Below are 8,581 nucleotides of genomic sequence, written 5' to 3' on the forward strand. Positions count from 1 at the left end.
GTTCTTTTTCCATATATCACAACTTCGAATTTTGCACGGTGTAGCCTACAGGCGAGTTGCCGTCGTGAAAATTTGGAAAAATCGGAAAATCTAGAGAAAATTATATGAACACACCTAACCATTTATATACCATTTTATTCGTAATTTTATTCTGCATCTTTCGTACGAACAAAGTTTTTTTGTATCTTTTACGGTTTAGACAGTATAAGGCAATCTGTGTAGTTGTTAACTTGTCAAAATGCAAAGTGCGGCTAGGTTGGAGCAATACTCCTCACGATTCGATATTTCTCTAAAGAAAACATATAAACTATTATACATCATTAGAAAGGTCTCAAAATTCTTAGTTCTTTTTCCATACATCACAACTTCGAATTTTGCACGGTGTGGCCTACAGGCGAGTTGCCGTCGTGAAAATTTGGAAAAATCGGAAAATCTAGAGAAAATTATATGAACACACCTAACCATTTATATACCATTTTATTCGTAATTTTATTCTGCATCTTTCGTACGAACAAAGTTTTTTTGTATCTTTTACGGTTTAGACAGTATAAGGCAATCTGTGTAGTTGTTAACTTGTCAAAATGCAAAGTGCGGCTAGGTTGGAGCAATACTCCTCACGATTCGATATTTCTCTAAAGAAAACATATAAACTATTATACATCATTAGAAAGGTCTCAAAATTCTTAGTTCTTTTTCCATACATCACAACTTCGAATTTTGCACGGTGTGGCCTACAGGCGAGTTGCCGTCGTGAAAATTTGGAAAAATCGGAAAATCTAGAGAAAATTATATGAACACACCTAACCATTTATATACCATTTTATTCATAATTTTATTCTGCATCTTTCGTACGAACAAAGTTTTTTCGTATCTTTTACGGTTTTCATGTTATAGAGCAATATGTGTAGATGTTAACTTGTCAAAATGCAAAGTGCGGATAGGTTAGAGCAACACTCCTCACGATTCGATATTTCTCTAAAGAAAACATATAAACTATTATACATCATTAGAAAGGTCTCAAAATTCTTAGTTCTTTTTCCATACATCACAACTTCGAATTTTGCACGGTGTAGCCTACAGGCGAGTTGCCGTCGTGAAAATTTGGAAAAATCGGAAAATCTAGAGAAAATTATATGAACACACCTAACCATTTATATACCATTTTATTCGTAATTTTATTCTGCATCTTTCGTACGAACAAAGTTTTTTTGTATCTTTTACGGTTTAAGAGAAAATCGAGGAAAACTGGTTTGAACATTTATTGTAAAATTAGAAAATTTAAACAAATAATTATAAAAAATAATATAACTATATATAAATTCGTTTTATATTCATTGAGATCTATAAAAATCAATAAATACATAATTTTATACAAAAGTTTAAAAAAACCCAAAAAACACCTAAAAACTCAATAATTAACTATAATTCATATTGTCCATATATATAAAACTGTTTGAACATCTAACAAAATTTTCGACAAAAATTTTTCTATCATAAGGGTTCACAGTTCGAAATTTTCCCAGACTTTTGTCTTGACGATTCACACCGTAAGCGCGAGCAGGCCCTCGCCGCAGGTCAAATGCACATCGCTTGGGACTCAGTCAAATACCTACGCTGTGGCCGCGCGCCTTATATAGGGGAATAGGTCGTGTCGAGTGCGATGCGAGCAAGCTCAGGCTAAAGTACGCTATGTTGTTCGGGCGGGTACGGATATCATTCCCCGGTGTAGTTTTTACATCATATTCGATACTTTTAGTCTGTCAATGATATATTAGCGTAACTTTTAATAATGTTGTGAGCCACATCTAGAATTTATACCCCGTATATATTCGGATGCTGGTTTGCGGCTATAGATAACTGGTGGTAGGATCATTCGTTTTTAAACGTTCGATCAGAGAGAGTTGAAATTATTTGGGTCTGCGGACCGCAAATATGAAATCTATATATTTTAATAATATAGAATTTTACAAATTGACTACGGTCAAATATATGTGAATATAGCAGAACTAGCAAAGCTTCTCGCAGCGATGGTCTTTCGTTTTATGAACGTTTGATCGGAGCGAGTTGAAATTATTTGGGTCTGCGGACCGCAAATATAAAATCTATATATTTTAATAATATAGGATTTTACAAATGGACTAAAGTCAAATAGATGGGTGGTGAAGCAGAACTGACGAAGCTTCTCGCACCGAGGATCATTCATTTATGAACGTTCGATCGGTGCGAGTTAAAATTATTTGGGTCTGCTGACCACAAATATGAAATCTTGTGATTACTCGACAAATTATTGCTGTAATCAAGTGCGCTCCTATAGTATAATATACTGTGGGCAAAAGCTTCTGGCAATGATCATTCGTTTCATTAACGTTTGACCGGAGCTAGTCGCAAAATATTGCGCAGTGTGCAAAAGCAGCGTGACGCAGTTTACAACCGCTTAGCGCTCTTATGCATTGTGTGAGAGCACTGCCATGTATATCTGCTCGGTATCGCCAGATGCCTGAGCGAATGACGAAGTTCGTTGTGAAAACGGCGTTCTTTTTGAATATTATACTTTAAACGCATAGCTCAATCAATTCTTTGGGCGCTAGATGAAAGTCTAGTGTTTTAAAGTCGATTGTAGTAAACGCTTGCGTTAGTATTCTATATACTCTGCACATTTTATTCAAATTGTGCGAATTTGAACATTCGCTTCATTGCGTTGTTTTAAGAAAATGAAAAATCAGCGAAAGCAGATTTTTCAATCTCACACACAGTGAAATATTCATATTTCAATTTTAAAGCGAGGACGTTTGTTTTTGGACCACAACGTGCTCTAAAATTGCTAAAGTGGTTGCGCGTCCTAGAGAATTTATTTTCTTGCGACCCGCCATATAGCCTGTCCAGACCATCGCGGTGATGGTTCGCACGGTAACCCGAGGCGACCCGTCGCTGCAGGTCAAACTGTCGTAGACCGTGTCTAGAATAATATACGCCGTATATGTTCGGATGTCGGTTTACGGCCGGGTTCTGGACCTTATTTATAAGTGTTCAACCATACTGTACAGCATATCCGCGGGCATGTGTCGTTGACGCAAAGACTCTTATGCGGAAAATAAAATATACAAATGCAATCAACTCAATACTCTCCGAGCGAGAATAAAAGTTAGTTATAACGATGAATTCTTATAATGAATTCGCCCCGACGTTTTCAATCTAACGAAGGGTAAAGAGACTGTTTGAAATTAACTGGGTCTGCGGACCGCAAATTTCATGTACGGACCGCCGTTTCGACGGTTGTTAAAGGTCTAGCCTCTGTGTAAGCGCAGAATATATAAAATATCAAGTCGCGATGTAAACTGTTCGTCATGTCCAGGGAATATCGTACGACTCAGATATATATATGTAAGAAAATTCGTTGTTTAGAAATATTCATCGAACTTTTCTATACAAAGTGTGGTCTCTCGGGTGACGCCGAGGGACATTTACGCACTATGCTATTATATATATAGCACCCTGGTTGATCCTGCCAGTAGTATATGCTTGTCTCAAAGATTAAGCCATGCATGTCTCAGTGCAAGCCACATTAAGGTGAAACCGCGAATGGCTCATTACATCAGTTATGGTTCCTTAGATCGTACCCACATTACTTGGATAACTGTGGTAATTCTAGAGCTAATACATGCAAATAGAGTTCCGACCAGAGATGGAAGGAATGCTTTTATTAGATCAAAACCAATCGGTGGCGGGCTTGCCTTGCTCACCGTTTGACTTGGTGACTCTGAATAACTTTGTGCCGATCGCACGGTCTAGTACCGGCGACGCATCTTTCAAATGTCTGCCTTATCAACTGTCGATGGTAGTTTCTGCGACTACCATGGTTGTTACGGGTAACGGGGAATCAGGGTTCGATTCCGGAGAGGGAGCCTGAGAAACGGCTACCACATCCAAGGAAGGCAGCAGGCGCGCAAATTACCCACTCCCGGCACGGGGAGGTAGTGACGAAAAATAACGATACGGGACTCATCCGAGGCCCCGTAATCGGAATGAGTACACTTTAAATCCTTTAACGAGGATCTATTAGAGGGCCAGTCTGGTGCCAGCAGCCGCGGTAATTCCAGCTCTAATAGCGTATATTAAAGTTGTTGCGGTTAAAAAGCTCGTAGTTGAATCTGTGTCCCACACTGTCGGTTCACCGCTCGCGGTGTTCAACTGGCATGTCTGTGGGACGTCCTACCGGTGGGCTTAGCCCGTAAAAAGGCGGCCCAACTCAAAATCCTACCAAGGTGCTCTTCACCGAGTGTCGAGGTGGGCCGGTACGTTTACTTTGAACAAATTAGAGTGCTTAAAGCAGGCTCATTCGCCTGAATATTGTGTGCATGGAATAATGGAATAGGACCTCGGTTCTATTTTGTTGGTTTTCGGAATTCCGAGGTAATGATTAATAGGGACAACTGGGGGCATTCGTATTGCGACGTTAGAGGTGAAATTCTTGGATCGTCGCAAGACGGACAGAAGCGAAAGCATTTGCCAAATGTGTTTTCATCAATCAAGAACGAAAGTTAGAGGTTCGAAGGCGATCAGATACCGCCCTAGTTCTAACCATAAACGATGCCAGCTAGCGATCCGCCGAAGTTCCTCCGATGACTCGGCGGGCAGCTTCCGGGAAACCAAAGCTTTTGGGTTCCGGGGGAAGTATGGTTGCAAAGCTGAAACTTAAAGGAATTGACGGAAGGGCACTACAAGGAGTGGAGCCTGCGGCTTAATTTGACTCAACACGGGAAACCTCACCAGGTCCAGACACCGGAAGGATTGACAGATTGAGAGCTCTTTCTTGATTCGGTGGGTGGTGGTGCATGGCCGTTCTTAGTTGGTGGAGTGATTTGTCTGGTTAATTCTGATAACGAACGAGACTCTAGCCTGCTAAATAGACGTACTTTCTGGTATCGCAAAGACCCTCCGCTTCGGCTTCGGTCGTTGTTGGTTGTGGTTCTCACTACCGGCGTACAAATATATCTTCTTAGAGGGACAGGCGACATTTAGTCGCACGAAATTGAGCAATAACAGGTCTGTGATGCCCTTAGATGTTCTGGGCCGCACGCGCGCTACACTGAAGAGATCAGCAGGTTTTCCTTGGCCGAAAGGTCCGGGTAATCCGTTGAAGCCTCTTCGTGCTAGGGATTGGGGCTTGCAATTCTTCCCCATGAACGAGGAATTCCTAGTAAGCGCGAGTCATAAGCTTGCGTTGATTATGTCCCTGCCCTTTGTACACACCGCCCGTCGCTACTACCGATTGAATTATTTAGTGAGGTCTTCGGACCGGTGCGCGGCAGCGTTTCGACATTGCCGATGTTGCTGGGAAGATAACCAAACTTGATTATTTAGAGGAAGTAAAAGTCGTAACAAGGTTTCCGTAGGTGAACCTGCGGAAGGATCATTAACGTACATTTACTATTAAGTGAATGAAACGTGTGCTATATGTCGCAATATAATGTTGCAGACTAAATGTTGTGCGCTCCCATAGTATAATATACTGTGGGCAAAAGCCTCTGGCAATGATCATTCGTTTCATTAACGTTTGACCGGAGCTAGTCGCAAAATATTGCGCAGTGTGCAAAAGCAGCGTGACGCAGTTTACAACCGCTTAGCGCTCTTATGCATTGTGTGAGAGCACTGCCATGTATATCTGCTCGGTATCGCCAGATGCCTGAGCGAATGACGAAGTTCGTTGTGAAAACGGCGTTCTTTTTGAATATTATACTTTAAACGCATAGCTCAATCAATTCTTTGGGCGCTAGATGAAAGTCTAGTGTTTTAAAGTCGATTGTAGTAAACGCTTGCGTTAGTATTCTATATACTCTGCACATTTTATTCAAATTGTGCGAATTTGAACATTCGCTTCATTGCGTTGTTTTAAGAAAATGAAAAATCAGCGAAAGCAGATTTTTCAATCTCACACACAGTGAAATATTCATATTTCAATTTTAAAGCGAGGACGTTTGTTTTTGGACCACAACGTGCTCTAAAATTGCTAAAGTGGTTGCGCGTCCTAGAGAATTTATTTTCTTGCGACCCGCCATATAGCCTGTCCAGACCATCGCGGTGATGGTTCGCACGGTAACCCGAGGCGACCCGTCGCTGCAGGTCAAACTGTCGTAGACCGTGTCTAGAATAATATACGCCGTATATGTTCGGATGTCGGTTTACGGCCGGGTTCTGGACCTTATTTATAAGTGTTCAACCATACTGTACAGCATATCCGCGGGCATGTGTCGTTGACGCAAAGACTCTTATGCGGAAAATAAAATATACAAATGCAATCAACTCAATACTCTCCGAGCGAGAATAAAAGTTAGTTATAACGATGAATTCTTATAATGAATTCGCCCCGACGTTTTCAATCTAACGAAGGGTAAAGAGACTGTTTGAAATTAACTGGGTCTGCGGACCGCAAATTTCATGTACGGACCGCCGTTTCGACGGTTGTTAAAGGTCTAGCCTCTGTGTAAGCGCAGAATATATAAAATATCAAGTCGCGATGTAAACTGTTCGTCATGTCCAGGGAATATCGTACGACTCAGATATATATATGTAAGAAAATTCGTTGTTTAGAAATATTCATCGAACTTTTCTATACAAAGTGTGGTCTCTCGGGTGACGCCGAGGGACATTTACGCACTATGCTATTATATATATAGCACCCTGGTTGATCCTGCCAGTAGTATATGCTTGTCTCAAAGATTAAGCCATGCATGTCTCAGTGCAAGCCACATTAAGGTGAAACCGCGAATGGCTCATTACATCAGTTATGGTTCCTTAGATCGTACCCACATTACTTGGATAACTGTGGTAATTCTAGAGCTAATACATGCAAATAGAGTTCCGACCAGAGATGGAAGGAATGCTTTTATTAGATCAAAACCAATCGGTGGCGGGCTTGCCTTGCTCACCGTTTGACTTGGTGACTCTGAATAACTTTGTGCCGATCGCACGGTCTAGTACCGGCGACGCATCTTTCAAATGTCTGCCTTATCAACTGTCGATGGTAGTTTCTGCGACTACCATGGTTGTTACGGGTAACGGGGAATCAGGGTTCGATTCCGGAGAGGGAGCCTGAGAAACGGCTACCACATCCAAGGAAGGCAGCAGGCGCGCAAATTACCCACTCCCGGCACGGGGAGGTAGTGACGAAAAATAACGATACGGGACTCATCCGAGGCCCCGTAATCGGAATGAGTACACTTTAAATCCTTTAACGAGGATCTATTAGAGGGCCAGTCTGGTGCCAGCAGCCGCGGTAATTCCAGCTCTAATAGCGTATATTAAAGTTGTTGCGGTTAAAAAGCTCGTAGTTGAATCTGTGTCCCACACTGTCGGTTCACCGCTCGCGGTGTTCAACTGGCATGTCTGTGGGACGTCCTACCGGTGGGCTTAGCCCGTAAAAAGGCGGCCCAACTCAAAATCCTACCAAGGTGCTCTTCACCGAGTGTCGAGGTGGGCCGGTACGTTTACTTTGAACAAATTAGAGTGCTTAAAGCAGGCTCATTCGCCTGAATATTGTGTGCATGGAATAATGGAATAGGACCTCGGTTCTATTTTGTTGGTTTTCGGAATTCCGAGGTAATGATTAATAGGGACAACTGGGGGCATTCGTATTGCGACGTTAGAGGTGAAATTCTTGGATCGTCGCAAGACGGACAGAAGCGAAAGCATTTGCCAAATGTGTTTTCATCAATCAAGAACGAAAGTTAGAGGTTCGAAGGCGATCAGATACCGCCCTAGTTCTAACCATAAACGATGCCAGCTAGCGATCCGCCGAAGTTCCTCCGATGACTCGGCGGGCAGCTTCCGGAAACCAAAGCTTTTGGGTTCCGGGGGAAGTATGGTTGCAAAGCTGAAACTTAAAGGAATTGACGGAAGGGCACTACAAGGAGTGGAGCCTGCGGCTTAATTTGACTCAACACGGGAAACCTCACCAGGTCCAGACACCGGAAGGATTGACAGATTGAGAGCTCTTTCTTGATTCGGTGGGTGGTGGTGCATGGCCGTTCTTAGTTGGTGGAGTGATTTGTCTGGTTAATTCTGATAACGAACGAGACTCTAGCCTGCTAAATAGACGTACTTTCTGGTATCGCAAAGACCCTCCGCTTCGGCTTCGGTCGTTGTTGGTTGTGGTTCTCACTACCGGCGTACAAATATATCTTCTTAGAGGGACAGGCGACATTTAGTCGCACGAAATTGAGCAATAACAGGTCTGTGATGCCCTTAGATGTTCTGGGCCGCACGCGCGCTACACTGAAGAGATCAGCAGGTTTTCCTTGGCCGAAAGGTCCGGGTAATCCGTTGAAGCCTCTTCGTGCTAGGGATTGGGGCTTGCAATTCTTCCCCATGAACGAGGAATTCCTAGTAAGCGCGAGTCATAAGCTTGCGTTGATTATGTCCCTGCCCTTTGTACACACCGCCCGTCGCTACTACCGATTGAATTATTTAGTGAGGTCTTCGGACCGTGCGCGGCAGCGTTTCGACATTGCCGATGTTGCTGGGAAGATAACCAAACTTGATTATTTAGAGGAAGTAAAAGTCGTAACAAGGTTTCCGTAGCGAA

The 8,581-nt window shown here is 42.7% G+C and overlaps 2 non-coding genes across 2 annotated transcripts; both read left to right on the forward strand.

Annotated features, from left to right (window-relative positions):
- The first annotated feature begins 3,489 nt into the window (after positions 1 to 3,489).
- LOC113387135 lies at positions 3,490 to 5,416 on the forward strand. The gene has a single exon (XR_003368096.1). It is a non-coding gene; the product is annotated as a small subunit ribosomal RNA (ribosomal RNA).
- A 1,259-nt stretch (positions 5,417 to 6,675) lies between these two features.
- Positions 6,676 to 8,581, forward strand: LOC113387140. Its single transcript, XR_003368101.1, has one exon. It is a non-coding gene; the product is annotated as a small subunit ribosomal RNA (ribosomal RNA).

This window comes from Ctenocephalides felis, unplaced genomic scaffold, assembly GCF_003426905.1.
Source record: "Ctenocephalides felis isolate EL2017-DRISC unplaced genomic scaffold, ASM342690v1 CF-g0.4_SCAFFOLD_03571, whole genome shotgun sequence".
NCBI classification, from domain to species: domain Eukaryota; kingdom Metazoa; phylum Arthropoda; class Insecta; order Siphonaptera; family Pulicidae; genus Ctenocephalides; species Ctenocephalides felis.